The sequence below is a fragment of the Coregonus lavaretus genome, assembly GCF_964263955.1.
Source record: "Coregonus lavaretus genome assembly, chromosome: 39".
In the NCBI taxonomy this organism is placed as follows: domain Eukaryota; kingdom Metazoa; phylum Chordata; class Actinopteri; order Salmoniformes; family Salmonidae; genus Coregonus; species Coregonus lavaretus.
The window spans coordinates 10,643,122-10,657,710 of record NC_140026.1 but is presented as its reverse complement, the minus strand read 5'-3'; positions in this window follow the sequence as shown (position 1 = coordinate 10,657,710).

The following is a 14,589-nucleotide window of genomic DNA, read 5'->3' as shown; positions in this document are numbered from 1 at the left end:
CTATAACTAGACTATAGGCGTTATAACTAGACTATAGGTGTTATAACTAGACTATAGGTGTATAACTAGACTATAACTAGACTATAGGTGTTATAACTAGACTATAGGTGTTATAACTAGACTATAGGCGTTATAACTAGACTATAGGCGTTATAACTAGACTATAACTAGACTATAGGCGTTATAACTAGACTATAGGCGTTATAACTAGACTATAACTAGACTATAGGTGTTATAACTAGACTATAGGCGTTATAACTAGACTATAACTAGACTATAGGTGTTATAACTAGACTATCAGCGTTATAACTAGACTATAACTAGACTATAGGTGTTATAACTAGACTATCGGCGTTATAACTAGACTATAACTAGACTATAGGCGTTATAACTAGACTATAGGTGTTATAACTAGACTATAGGTGTTATAACTAGACTATAACTAGACTATAGGTGTTATAACTAGACTATAGGCGTTATAACTAGACTCCCAGCCGGCCGCGACCGGGAGACTCATGGGCGGCGTAACTAGACTATAGGCGTTATAACTAGACTATAGGTGTTATAACTAGACTATAGGCGTTATAACTAGACTATAGGTGTTATAACTAGAATATAGGCGTTATAACTAGACTATAACTAGACTATAGGCGTTATAACTAGACTATCGGCGTTATAACTAGACTATAGGTGTTATAACTAAACTATAGGTGTTATAACTAGACTATAGGCGTTATAACTAGACTATAGGCGTTATAACTAGACTATAACTAGACTATAGGCGTTATAACTAGACTATAGGTGTTATAACTAGACTATAGGTGTTATAACTAGACTATAACTAGACTATAGGTGTTATAACTAGGACTATAGGTGTTATAACTAGACTATAGGCGTTATAACTAGACTATAGGCGTTATAACTAGACTATAACTAGACTATAGGCGTTATAACTAGACTATAGGCGTTATAACTAGACTATAGGCATTATAACTAGACTATAACTAGACTATAGGTGTTATAACTAGACTATAGGCGTTATAACTAGACTATAACTAGACTATAGGTGTTATAACTAGACTATCGGCGTTATAACTAGACTATAACTAGACTATAGGTGTTATAACTAGACTATCGGCGTTATAACTAGACTATAACTAGACTATAGGCGTTATAACTAGACTATAACTAGACTATAGGCGTTATAACTAGACTATAGGTGTTATAACTAGACTATAGGTGTTATAACTAGACTATAGGTGTTATAACTAAACTATAGGTGTTATAACTAGACTATAGGCGTTATAACTAGACTATAGGCGTTATAACTAGACTATAACTAGACTATAGGCGTTATAACTAGACTATAGGTGTTATAACTAGACTATAGGTGTTATAACTAGACTATAACTAGACTATAGGTGTTATAACTAGACTATAGGCGTTATAACTAGACTATAGGCGTTATAACTAGACTATAGGCGTTATAACTAGACTATAACTAGACTATAGGCGTTATAACTAGACTATAGGCGTTATAACTAGACTATAGGCGTTATAACTAGACTATAACTAGACTATAGGTGTTATAACTAGACTATAGGCGTTATAACTAGACTATAACTAGACTATAGGTGTTATAACTAGACTATTGGCGTTATAACTAGACTATAACTAGACTATAGGTGTTATAACTAGACTATCGGCGTTATAACTAGACTATAACTAGACTATCGGCGTTATAACTAGACTATAACTAGACTATAGGCGTTATAACTAGACTATAGGTGTTATAACTAGACTATAGGTGTTATAACTAGACTATAACTAGACTATAGGTGTTATAACTAGACTATAGGCGTTATAACTAGACTCCCAGCCGGCCGCGACCGGGAGACTCATGGGCGGCGTAACTAGACTATAGGCGTTATAACTAGACTATAGGTGTTATAACTAGACTATAGGCGTTATAACTAGACTATAGGCGTTATAACTAGACTATAACTAGACTATAGGTGTTATAACTAGACTATAGGCGTTATAACTAGACTATAGGTGTTATAACTAGACTATAGGCGTTATAACTAGACTATAACTAGACTATAGGTGTTATAACTAGACTATAGGTGTTATAACTAGACTATAGGTGTTATAACTAGACTATAGGCGTTATAACTAGACTATAGGTGTTATAACTAGACTATAGGTGTTATAACTAGACTATAGGTGTTATAACTAGACTATAGGTGTTATAACTAGACTATAGGTGTTATAACTAGACTATAGGTGTTATAACTAGACTATAGGCGTTATAACTAGACTATAGGCGTTATAACTAGACTATAGGTGTTATAACTAGACTATAACTAGACTATAGGTGTTATAACTAGACTATAGGCGTTATAACTAGACTATAGGTGTTATAACTAGACTATAGGCGTTATAACTAGACTATAGGTGTTATAACTAGACTATAGGTGTTATAACTAGACTATAGGCGTTATAACTAGACTATAGGCGTTATAACTAGACTATAGGCGTTATAACTAGACTATAGGTGTTATAACTAGACTATAGGCGTTATAACTAGACTATAGGTGTTATAACTAGACTATAGGTGTTATAACTAGACTATAGGCGTTATAACTAGACTATAACTAGACTATAGGTGTTATAACTAGACTATAGGCGTTATAACTAGACTATAGGCGTTATAACTAGACTATAACTAGACTATAGGCGTTATAACTAGACTATAGGCGTTATAACTAGACTATAGGTGTTATAACTAGACTATAGGCGTTATAACTAGACTATAGGTGTTATAACTAGACTATAGGCGTTATAACTAGACTATCGGCGTTATAACTAGACTATAACTAGACTATAGGTGTTATAACTAGACTATCGGCGTTATAACTAGACTATAACTAGACTATAGGTGTTATAACTAGACTATAGGTGTTATAACTAGACTATAGGCGTTATAACTAGACTATAACTAGACTATAGGTGTTATAACTAGACTATCGGCGTTATAACTAGACTATAACTAGACTATAGGTGTTATAACTAGACTATAGGCGTTATAACTAGACTATAGGTGTTATAACTAGACTATAGGCGTTATAACTAGACTATAACTAGACTATAGGTGTTATAACTAGACTATCGGCGTTATAACTAGACTATAACTAGACTATAGGTGTTATAACTAGACTATAGGTGTTATAACTAGACTATAGGTGTTATAACTAGACTATAATTAGACTATAGGCGTTATAACTAGACTATAACTAGACTATAGGTGTTATAACTAGACTATAGGCGTTATAACTAGACTATAGGCGTTATAACTAGACTATAGGTGTTATAACTAGACTATAGGCGTTATAACTAGACTAACTAGACTATAGGTGTTATAACTAGACTATAGGCGTTATAACTAGACTATAACTAGACTATAGGCGTTATAACTAGACTATAGGCGTTATAACTAGACTATAACTAGACTATAGGTGTTATAACTAGACTATAGGCGTTATAACTAGACTATAACTAGACTATAGGCGTTATAACTAGACTATAGGCGTTATAACTAGACTATAGGCGTTATAACTAGACTATAGGCGTTATAACTAGACTATAGGTGTTATAACTAGGACTATAGGCGTTATAACTAGACTATAACTAGACTATAGGCGTTATAACTAGACTATAGGCGTTATAACTAGACTATAGGCGTTATAACTAGACTATAACTAGACTATAGGCGTTATAACTAGACTATAGGTGTTATAACTAGACTATAGGTGTTATAACTAGACTATAACTAGACTATAGGTGTTATAACTAGACTATAGGCGTTATAACTAGACTATAACTAGACTATAGGTGTTATAACTAGACTATAGGCGTTATAACTAGACTATAACTAGACTATAGGTGTTATAACTAGACTATCGGCGTTATAACTAGACTATAACTAGACTATAGGTGTTATAACTAGACTATAACTAGACTATAGGCATTATAACTAGACTATAGGCGTTATAACTAGACTATAGGCGTTATAACTAGACTATAACTAGACTATAGGCGTTATAACTAGACTATAACTAGACTATAGGTGTTATAACTAGACTATAGGCGTTATAACTAGACTATAGGCGTTATAACTAGACTATAACTAGACTATAGGTGTTATAACTAGACTATAGGTGTTATAACTAGACTATAGGCGTTATAACTAGACTATAACTAGACTATAGGCGTTATAACTAGACTATAGGCGTTATAACTAGACTATAGGTGTTATAACTAGACTATAGGCGTTATAACTAGACTATAACTAGACTATAGGCGTTATAACTAGACTATAGGCATTATAACTAGACTATAGGCGTTATAACTAGACTATAGGCGTTATAACTAGACTATAACTAGACTATAGGCGTTATAACTAGACTATAGGCGTTATAACTAGACTATAGGCGTTATAACTAGACTATAACTAGACTATAGGCGTTATAACTAGACTATAGGTGTTATAACTAGACTATAGGTGTTATAACTAGACTATAACTAGACTATAGGTGTTATAACTAGACTATAGGTGTTATAACTAGACTATAACTAGACAATAGGCGTTATAACTAGACTATAACTAGACTATAGGTGTTATAACTAGACTATAGGCGTTATAACTAGACTATAACTAGACTATAGGTGTTATAACTAGACTATAGGTGTTATAACTAGACTATAACTAGACTATAGGCGTTATAACTAGACTATAACTAGACTATAGGCGTTATAACTAGACTATAGGCGTTATAACTAGACTATAACTAGACTATAGGCGTTATAACTAGACTATAGGTGTTATAACTAGACTATAGGTGTTATAACTAGACTATAACTAGACTATAGGTGTTATAACTAGACTATAGGTGTTATAACTAGACTATAACTAGACTATAGGCGTTATAACTAGACTATAACTAGACTATAGGCGTTATAACTAGACTATAGGCGTTATAACTAGACTATAACTAGACTATAGGCGTTATAACTAGACTATAGGTGTTATAACTAGACTATAGGTGTTATAACTAGACTATAACTAGACTATAGGTGTTATAACTAGACTATAGGCGTTATAACTAGACTATAGGCGTTATAACTAGACTATAACTAGACTATAGGCGTTATAACTAGACTATAGGCGTTATAACTAGACTATAACTAGACTATAGGTGTTATAACTAGACTATAGGCGTTATAACTAGACTATAACTAGACTATAGGTGTTATAACTAGACTATCGGCGTTATAACTAGACTATAACTAGACTATAGGTGTTATAACTAGACTATCGGCGTTATAACTAGACTATAACTAGACTATAGGCGTTATAACTAGACTATAGGTGTTATAACTAGACTATAGGTGTTATAACTAGACTATAACTAGACTATAGGTGTTATAACTAGACTATAGGCGTTATAACTAGACTCCCAGCCGGCCGCGACCGGGAGACTCATGGGCGGCGTAACTAGACTATAGGCGTTATAACTAGACTATAGGTGTTATAACTAGACTATAGGTGTTATAACTAGACTATAGGCGTTATAACTAGACTATAGGTGTTATAACTAGAATATAGGCGTTATAACTAGACCATAACTAGACTATAGGCGTTATAACTAGACTATCGGCGTTATAACTAGACTATAGGTGTTATAACTAAACTATAGGTGTTATAACTAGACTATAGGTGTTATAACTAGACTATAGGCGTTATAACTAGACTATAGGCGTTATAACTAGACTATAACTAGACTATAGGCGTTATAACTAGACTATAGGTGTTATAACTAGACTATAGGTGTTATAACTAGACTATAACTAGACTATAGGTGTTATAACTAGACTATAGGTGTTATAACTAGACTATAGGCGTTATAACTAGACTATAGGCGTTATAACTAGACTATAACTAGACTATAGGCGTTATAACTAGACTATAGGCGTTATAACTAGACTATAGGCGTTATAACTAGACTATAACTAGACTATAGGTGTTATAACTAGACTATAGGCGTTATAACTAGACTATAACTAGACTATAGGTGTTATAACTAGACTATCGGCGTTATAACTAGACTATAACTAGACTATAGGTGTTATAACTAGACTATCGGCGTTATAACTAGACTATAACTAGACTATAGGCGTTATAACTAGACTATAACTAGACTATAGGCGTTATAACTAGACTATAGGTGTTATAACTAGACTATAGGTGTTATAACTAGACTATAGGTGTTATAACTAAACTATAGGTGTTATAACTAGACTATAGGCGTTATAACTAGACTATAGGCGTTATAACTAGACTATAACTAGACTATAGGCGTTATAACTAGACTATAGGTGTTATAACTAGACTATAGGTGTTATAACTAGACTATAGGTGTTATAACTAGACTATAGGTGTTATAACTAGACTATAGGCGTTATAACTAGACTATAGGCGTTATAACTAGACTATAACTAGACTATAGGCGTTATAACTAGACTATAGGCGTTATAACTAGACTATAGGCGTTATAACTAGACTACAACTAGACTATAGGTGTTATAACTAGACTATAGGCGTTATAACTAGACTATAGGCGTTATAACTAGACTACAACTAGACTATAGGTGTTATAACTAGACTATAGGCGTTATAACTAGACTATAGGCGTTATAACTAGACTACAACTAGACTATAGGTGTTATAACTAGACTATAGGCGTTATAACTAGACTATAACTAGACTATAGGCGTTATAACTAGACTATCGGCGTTATAACTAGACTATAACTAGACTATCGGCGTTATAACTAGACTATAACTAGACTATAGGCGTTATAACTAGACTATAGGTGTTATAACTAGACTATAGGTGTTATAACTAGACTATAACTAGACTATAGGTGTTATAACTAGACTATAGGCGTTATAACTAGACTCCCAGCCGGCCGCGACCGGGAGACTCATGGGCGGCGTAACTAGACTATAGGCGTTATAACTAGACTATAGGTGTTATAACTAGACTATAGGTGTTATAACTAGACTATAGGCGTTATAACTAGACTATAACTAGACTATAGGCGTTATAACTAGACTATCGGCGTTATAACTAGACTATAGGTGTTATAACTAAACTATAGGTGTTATAACTAGACTATAGGCGTTATAACTAGACTATAGGCGTTATAACTAGACTATAACTAGACTATAGGCGTTATAACTAGACTATAGGCGTTATAAGTAGACTATAGGTGTTATAACTAGACTATAGGTGTTATAACTAGACTATAGGCGTTATAACTAGACTATAGGTGTTATACCTAGACTATAGGTGTTATAACTAAACTATAGGTGTTATAACTAGACTATAACTAGACTATAGGCGTTATAACTAGACTATAGGCGTTATAACTAGACTATAGGCGTTATAACTAGACTATAGGTGTTATAACTAAACTATAGGTGTTATAACTAGACTATAGGCGTTATAACTAGACTATAACTAGACTATAGGCGTTATAACTAGACTATAGGCGTTATAACTAGACTATAGGCGTTATAACTAGACTATAACTAGACTATAGGTGTTATAACTAGACTATAGGCGTTATAACTAGACTATAACTAGACTATAGGTGTTATAACTAGACTATCGGCGTTATAACTAGACTATAACTAGACTATAGGTGTTATAACTAGACTATCGGCGTTATAACTAGACTATAACTAGACTATAGGCGTTATAACTAGACTATAGGTGTTATAACTAGACTATAGGTGTTATAACTAGACTATAACTAGACTATAGGCGTTATAACTAGACTATAGGTGTTATAACTAGACTAAGTCTAGTTATAACACCTATAGTCTAGTTATAACGCCTATAGTCTAGTTATAGTCTAGTTATAACACCTATAGTCTAGTTATAACACCTATAGTCTAGTTATAACGCCTATAGTCTAGTTATAGTCTAGTTATAACGCCGATAGTCTAGTTATAACACCTATAGTCTAGTTATAGTCTAGTTATAACGCCGATAGTCTAGTTATAACACCTATAGTCTAGTTATAGTCTAGTTATAACGCCTATAGTCTAGTTATAACACCTATAGTCTAGTTATAGTCTAGTTATAACGCCTATAGTCTAGTTATAACGCCTATAGTCTAGTTATAACGCCTATAGTCTAGTTATAGTCTAGTTATAACGCCTATAGTCTAGTTATAACACCTATAGTTTAGTTATAACACCTATAGTCTAGTTATAACGCCTATAGTCTAGTTATAACGCCTATAGTCTAGTTATAACGCCTATAGTCTAGTTATAGTCTAGTTATAACACCTATAGTTTAGTTATAACACCTATAGTCTAGGTATAACACCTATAGTCTAGTTATAACGCCTATAGTCTAGTTATAACACCTATAGTCTAGTTATAACACCTATAGTCTACTTATAACGCCTATAGTCTAGTTATAACGCCTATAGTCTAGTTATAGTCTAGTTATAACGCCTATAGTCTAGTTATAACGCCTATAGTCTAGTTATAACACCTATAGTTTAGTTATAACACCTATAGTCTAGTTATAACGCCGATAGTCTAGTTATAACGCCTATAGTCTAGTTATAGTCTAGTTATAACGCCTATAGTCTAGTTATAACACCTATAGTCTAGTTATAACACCTATAGTCTAGTTATAACGCCTATAGTCTAGTTACGCCGCCCATGAGTCTCCCGGTCGCGGCCGGCTGGGAGTCTAGTTATAACGCCTATAGTCTAGTTATAACACCTATAGTCTAGTTATAGTCTAGTTATAACACCTATAGTCTAGTTATAACACCTATAGTCTAGTTATAACGCCTATAGTCTAGTTATAGTCTAGTTATAACGCCGATAGTCTAGTTATAGTCTAGTTATAACGCCGATAGTCTAGTTATAACGCCTATAGTCTAGTTATAGTCTAGTTATAACGCCTATAGTCTAGTTATAACACCTATAGTCTAGTTGTAGTCTAGTTATAACGCCTATAGTCTAGTTATAACGCCTATAGTCTAGTTATAACACCTATAGTCTAGTTGTAGTCTAGTTATAACGCCTATAGTCTAGTTATAACGCCTATAGTCTAGTTATAACACCTATAGTCTAGTTGTAGTCTAGTTATAACGCCTATAGTCTAGTTATAACGCCTATAGTCTAGTTATAACGCCTATAGTCTAGTTATAGTCTAGTTATAACGCCTATAGTCTAGTTATAACGCCTATAGTCTAGTTATAACACCTATAGTCTAGTTATAACACCTATAGTCTAGTTATAACACCTATAGTCTAGTTATAACACCTATAGTCTAGTTATAACGCCTATAGTCTAGTTATAGTCTAGTTATAACGCCTATAGTCTAGTTATAACGCCTATAGTCTAGTTATAACACCTATAGTTTAGTTATAACACCTATAGTCTAGTTATAACACCTATAGTCTAGTTATAACACCTATAGTCTAGTTATAACGCCTATAGTCTAGTTATAGTCTAGTTATAACGCCTATAGTCTAGTTATAGTCTAGTTATAACGCCGATAGTCTAGTTATAACACCTATAGTCTAGTTATAGTCTAGTTATAACGCCGATAGTCTAGTTATAACACCTATAGTCTAGTTATAGTCTAGTTATAACGCCTATAGTCTAGTTATAACACCTATAGTCTAGTTATAGTCTAGTTATAACGCCTATAGTCTAGTTATAACGCCTATAGTCTAGTTATAACGCCTATAGTCTAGTTATAGTCTAGTTATAACGCCTATAGTCTAGTTATAACGCCTATAGTCTAGTTATAACACCTATAGTCTAGTTATAACACCTATAGTCTAGTTATAGTCTAGTTATAACACCTATAGTCTAGTTATAACACCTATAGTCTAGTTATAACGCCTATAGTCTAGTTATAGTCTAGTTATAACGCCTATAGTCTAGTTATAACGCCTATAGTCTAGTTATAACACCTATAGTCTAGTTATAACACCTATAGTTTAGTTATAACACCTATAGTCTAGTTATAACGCCGATAGTCTAGTTATAACGCCTATAGTCTAGTTATGGTCTAGTTATAACGCCTATATTCTAGTTATAACACCTATAGTCTAGTTATAACGCCTATAGTCTAGTTATAACACCTATAGTCTAGTTATAACACCTATAGTCTAGTTATAACGCCTATAGTCTAGTTACGCCGCCCATGAGTCTCCCGGTCGCGGCCGGCTGGGAGTCTAGTTATAACGCCTATAGTCTAGTTATAACACCTATAGTCTAGTTATAGTCTAGTTATAACACCTATAGTCTAGTTATAACACCTATAGTCTAGTTATAACGCCTATAGTCTAGTTATAGTCTAGTTATAACGCCGATAGTCTAGTTATAACACCTATAGTCTAGTTATAGTCTAGTTATAACGCCGATAGTCTAGTTATAACACCTATAGTCTAGTTATAGTCTAGTTATAACGCCTATAGTCTAGTTATAACACCTATAGTCTAGTTATAGTCTAGTTATAACGCCTATAGTCTAGTTATAACGCCTATAGTCTAGTTATAGTCTAGTTATAACGCCTATAGTCTAGTTATAACGCCTATAGTCTAGTTATAACACCTATAGTCTAGTTATAGTCTAGTTATAACACCTATAGTCTAGTTATAACACCTATAGTCTAGTTATAACGCCTATAGTCTAGTTATAGTCTAGTTATAACGCCTATAGTCTAGTTATAACGCCTATAGTCTAGTTATAGTCTAGTTATAACGCCTATAGTCTAGTTATAGTCTAGTTATAACACCTATAGTCTAGTTATAACACCTATAGTCTAGTTATAGTCTAGTTATAACACCTATAGTCTAGTTATAACACCTATAGTCTAGTTATAACGCCTATAGTCTAGTTATAGTCTAGTTATAACGCCTATAGTCTAGTTATAACGCCTATAGTCTAGTTATAGTCTAGTTATAACGCCTATAGTCTAGTTATAGTCTAGTTATAACACCTATAGTCTAGTTATAACACCTATAGTCTAGTTATAGTCTAGTTATAACGCCTATAGTCTAGTTATAACACCTATAGTCTAGTTATAGTCTAGTTATAACGCCTATTGTCTAGTTATAGTCTAGTTATAACACCTATAGTCTAGTTATAACACCTATAGTCTAGTTATAGTCTAGTTATAACACCTATAGTCTAGTTATAACACCTATAGTCTAGTTATAACGCCTATAGTCTAGTTATAGTCTAGTTATAACGCCTATAGTCTAGTTATAACGCCTATAGTCTAGTTATAACGCCTATAGTCTAGTTATAGTCTAGTTATAACGCCTATAGTCTAGTTATAACGCCTATAGTCTAGTTATAATGCCTATAGTCTAGTTATAACGCCTATAGTCTAGTTATAGTCTAGTTATAACGCCTATAGTCTAGTTATAACACCTATAGTCTAGTTATAACGCCTATAGTCTAGTTATAACGCCTATAGTCTAGTTATAGTCTAGTTATAACGCCTATAGTCTAGTTATAACACCTATAGTCTAGTTATAACACCTATAGTCTAGTTATAGTCTAGTTATAACGCCTATAGTCTAGTTATAACGCCTATAGTCTAGTTATAACACCTATAGTCTAGTTATAGTCTAGTTATAACGCCTATAGTCTAGTTATAGTCTAGTTATAACGCCTATAGTCTAGTTATAACGCCTATAGTCTAGTTATAATGCCTATAGTCTAGTTATAGTCTAGTTATAACACCTATAGTCTAGTTATAGTCTAGTTATAACGCCGATAGTCTAGTTATAACACCTATAGTCTAGTTATAGTCTAGTTATAACGCCTATAGTCTAGTTATAACACCTATAGTCTAGTTATAGTCTAGTTATAACGCCTATAGTCTAGTTATAACACCTATAGTCTAGTTATAGTCTAGTTATAACACCTATAGTCTAGTTATAACACCTATAGTCTAGTTATAACGCCTATAGTCTAGTTATAGTCTAGTTATAACGCCTATAGTCTAGTTATAACGCCTATAGTCTAGTTATAACGCCTATAGTCTAGTTATAGTCTAGTTATAACGCCTATAGTCTAGTTATAACACCTATAGTCTAGTTATAACGCCTATAGTCTAGTTATAACGCCTATAGTCTAGTTATAACGCCTATAGTCTAGTTATAACGCCTATAGTCTAGTTATAGTCTAGTTATAACGCCTATAGTCTAGTTATAACACCTATAGTCTAGTTATAGTCTAGTTATAACGCCTATAGTCTAGTTATAACGCCTATAGTCTAGTTATAGTCTAGTTATAACGCCTATAGTCTAGTTATAACACCTATAGTCTAGTTAGTCTAGTTATAACGCCTATAGTCTAGTTATAACACCTATAGTCTAGTTATAACGCCTATAGTCTAGTTATAACGCCTATAGTCTAGTTATAACACCTATAGTCTAGTTATAGTCTAGTTATAACGCCTATAGTCTAATTATAGTCTAGTTATAACACCTATAGTCTAGTTATAACACCTATAGTCTAGTTATAACACCTATAGTCTAGTTATAGTCTAGTTATAACGCCGATAGTCTAGTTATAACACCTATAGTCTAGTTATAGTCTAGTTATAACGCCTATAGTCTAGTTATAACACCTATAGTCTAGTTATAACGCCTATAGTCTAGTTATAACACCTATAGTCTAGTTATAGTCTAGTTATAACGCCGATAGTCTAGTTATAACACCTATAGTCTAGTTATAGTCTAGTTATAACGCCTATAGTCTAGTTATAACACCTATAGTCTAGTTATAACACCTATAGTCTAGTTATAGTCTAGTTATAACGCCGATAGTCTAGTTATAACACCTATAGTCTAGTTATAGTCTAGTTATAACGCCGATAGTCTAGTTATAACGCCTATAGTCTAGTTATAACACCTATAGTCTAGTTATAACGCCTATAGTCTAGTTATAACACCTATAGTCTAGTTATAACGCCTATAGTCTAGTTATAACGCCTATAGTCTAGTTATAGTCTAGTTATAACGCCTATAGTCTAGTTATAACGCCTATAGTCTAGTTATAACACCTATAGTCTAGTTATAGTCTAGTTATAACGCCTATAGTCTAGTTATAACACCTATAGTCTAGTTATAACACCTATAGTCTAGTTATAACGCCTATAGTCTAGTTATAACACCTATAGTCTAGTTATAACGCCTATAGTCTAGTTATAACGCCTATAGTCTAGTTATAACGCCTATAGTCTAGTTATAACACCTATAGTCTAGTTATAACACCTATAGTCTAGTTATAACGCCTATAGTCTAGTTATAACACCTATAGTCTAGTTATAACGCCTATAGTCTAGTTATAACACCTATAGTCTAGTTATAGTCTAGTTATAACACCTATAGTCTAGTTATAACGCCTATAGTCTAGTTATAACGCCTATAGTCTAGTTATAACACCTATAGTCTAGTTATAACACCTATAGTCTAGTTATAACACCTATAGTCTAGTTATAACACCTATAGTCTAGTTATAACACCTATAGTCTAGTTATAACACCTATAGTCTAGTTATAACGCCTATAGTCTAGTTATAACACCTATAGTCTAGTTATAACACCTATAGTCTAGTTATAACACCTATAGTCTAGTTATAGTCTAGTTATAACGCCTATAGTCTAGTTATAACACCTATAGTCTAGTTATAACGCCTATAGTCTAGTTATAACACCTATAGTCTAGTTATAGTCTAGTTATAACGCCTATAGTCTAGTTATAACGCCTATAGTCTAGTTATAACACCTATAGTCTAGTTATAACGCCTATAGTCTAGTTACGCCGCCCATGAGTCTCCCGGTCGCGGCCGGCTGGGAGTCTAGTTATAACGCCTATAGTCTAGTTATAACACCTATAGTCTAGTTATAGTCTAGTTATAACACCTATAGTCTAGTTATAACACCTATAGTCTAGTTATAACGCCTATAGTCTAGTTATAGTCTAGTTATAACGCCGATAGTCTAGTTATAGTCTAGTTATAACGCCGATAGTCTAGTTATAACACCTATAGTCTAGTTATAGTCTAGTTATAACGCCAATAGTCTAGTTATAACACCTATAGTCTAGTTATAGTCTAGTTATAACGCCTATAGTCTAGTTATAACACCTATAGTCTAGTTATAGTCTAGTTATAACGCCTATAGTCTAGTTATAACGCCTATAGTCTAGTTATAACGCCTATAGTCTAGTTATAGTCTAGTTATAACGCCTATAGTCTAGTTATAACGCCTATAGTCTAGTTATAACGCCTATAGTCTAGTTATAACACCTATAGTCTAGTTATAGTCTAGTTATAACACCTATAGTCTAGTTATAACACCTATAGTCTAGTTATAACGCCTATAGTCTAGTTATAGTCTAGTTATAACGCCTATAGTCTAGTTATAACGCCTATAGTCTAGTTATAACACCTATAGTTTAGTTA